Below are 1887 nucleotides of genomic sequence, written 5' to 3' on the forward strand. Positions count from 1 at the left end.
ACGCCGTTAAGTTTTATTTGGATCACCAGCCTGATGTTTACGTTTAACTTGCAGGGAATCCCTCACCCTCCCAACACAGCTCAGGCTTGTCTTCTCCTCAGTTAGTGCATCCAAAAGCACGACAACCGTCCGGCATTTTGGCAACGCCCACGTGCGAAACCCATAAAATACGAAATTTTTCACCACTTCTGACATGTGTGCAAAGTTTGGTGAGTTTTCCAGTATGTTTAGGCCCCCAAAATTGAGCTTACTTTGCAAAAAAAAAACACTTTACAGTTTCAATAGGGACCTCACACGGTTCGTGCTCGGGCCCTAATTAAATCCTCTCTTATCCAATGACCTGCCAGAGTATCTGCTCTTCAGATAGTCACATAAGACCTCGCGTGTTGTGATTGGCTGTCTTATCACAGGTGAACACATGAGAGTGATACATACTACCAAGTTTGCACTGTGTGTGTTGTGTTTGTTTTGGTACTCCATACTTTTAAATGACGTGCGATTTAATCTCCCTAAAAGTCACGTTCAATGCAAAAAGGGCCTTCGTTTGTGAGTGGGAAGCTGGTGAGGGATCATGATGATTGGTCAGGGAGTCGGTGGAGGATCTGTGATGACATGGAGTGAAATAAATTTAAAAAAAAGACTCACCGGATCTCCTCTCAGTCCTCGCTGTCCTTTAGGCCCCGTCTCCCCTCTGATACCCGGGATACCCTGAGGACGACAGTTCAACCTGTCAGTCAACCAGCCGGAGGTCAGAGGTCAACACCTCCGAGCTGATCAGTGTGGAGGGATGAAGGGTTATTCCACTGAATTACAGCAAGACACTTTCTCCCAAAAACATAACTGAAATATATGAAGACATAACAACAACAACATCTGCTGTAACAGCAACTATCACACACACACACAGGTAATGTTTATGTAGGTATAAAATGTCTATTATTTAAATACATTTGTACGGTTTAATCATTATTTATTCTAACCTATGCTGCTCTTCATACTTGAGCTGATTAAACGTTAAACATCCTTTAATATAAATTGCTCTCCACAACCCAAAGACAAAACGAGTACCACCGTGCAGGGAAATGAAAAACAAACAAGTTTGATTACTGGGTTTCCTGGGTGTCCTTTATCTCCTCGAGCTCCATCAAGTCCCGTCTCTCCCTGCAAACACAAAACCAGAAATACACCTCAGTACAGAGAAGCCGAAACCCCCTCCTGCGCGTTACTAAAAACAAAAACCACACATCTACTGTATATCTCCTGACTTTTCTAGTCTCGCTAAACAGAAATCATTATTGTTGCCCCCCCGTCTGTCCCTATTTTACAAAAACATCTTGTATCCTTGTCTACAATTATCAAAACAATACCAGTATCATAACCAGTACCCTTAAAGTGATACCGATACCAATAGAGTACTTCATTTGATACCTTGCCTAAAGCATTTTGTAAATCTATTCTGTTGCTGTTGAATAAAGTTTATTATTATTAAATTGTCTGTGCATTGTCTGATGTATTTGTTAACATTCTAACTTTGACTGGACACCTGGCTAACGTACTGCTGACGTACTGCGGTAAGCGTGTCGACTCATTTCCGTTTCCGGTGCTTGTGTGTTGGTACCGTGTTGCGCTTCTCTCGCTAAATAACAGTTACAGTTGTTTGATTACAGCAGCCAACTGTTCGTTAAACACTTATTCTTTACAGTGATTTTGTCTAAGCACTCACAGTTCTTTCCATCTTTTAGTGACTGCTGTTCAATCTCATAGTTGTTCTAAAGTTTTGGTAGCTGACGCTACAGTACTTTAGCTTAGCCGTTAGCAACTTTAGCTTAGCAGCTAGCGATGGCTTCTCCTTCTCCCTCTCTCTCTCCTACTTTCTCCTGCTCGGTG

The 1887-nt window shown here is 42.1% G+C and overlaps 1 long non-coding RNA gene across 1 annotated transcript in view; it reads right to left on the reverse strand.

The window, feature by feature from the left end:
* Positions 1–644: 644 nt before the first annotated feature.
* The window catches only part of LOC123966754, a 2496-nt gene continuing 1253 nt past the window's right edge, over positions 645–1887 (reverse strand). Inside the window, exons 2-3 of the long non-coding RNA XR_006824065.1 lie at positions 1108–1161; positions 645–708 (exon numbers count right to left, since the gene is read on the reverse strand). This is a non-coding gene — a long non-coding RNA (uncharacterized LOC123966754). The remainder of the gene's footprint in view (positions 709–1107; positions 1162–1887) is intronic.

This window comes from Micropterus dolomieu, unplaced genomic scaffold, assembly GCF_021292245.1.
Source record: "Micropterus dolomieu isolate WLL.071019.BEF.003 ecotype Adirondacks unplaced genomic scaffold, ASM2129224v1 contig_14166, whole genome shotgun sequence".
NCBI lineage: Eukaryota > Metazoa > Chordata > Actinopteri > Centrarchiformes > Centrarchidae > Micropterus > Micropterus dolomieu.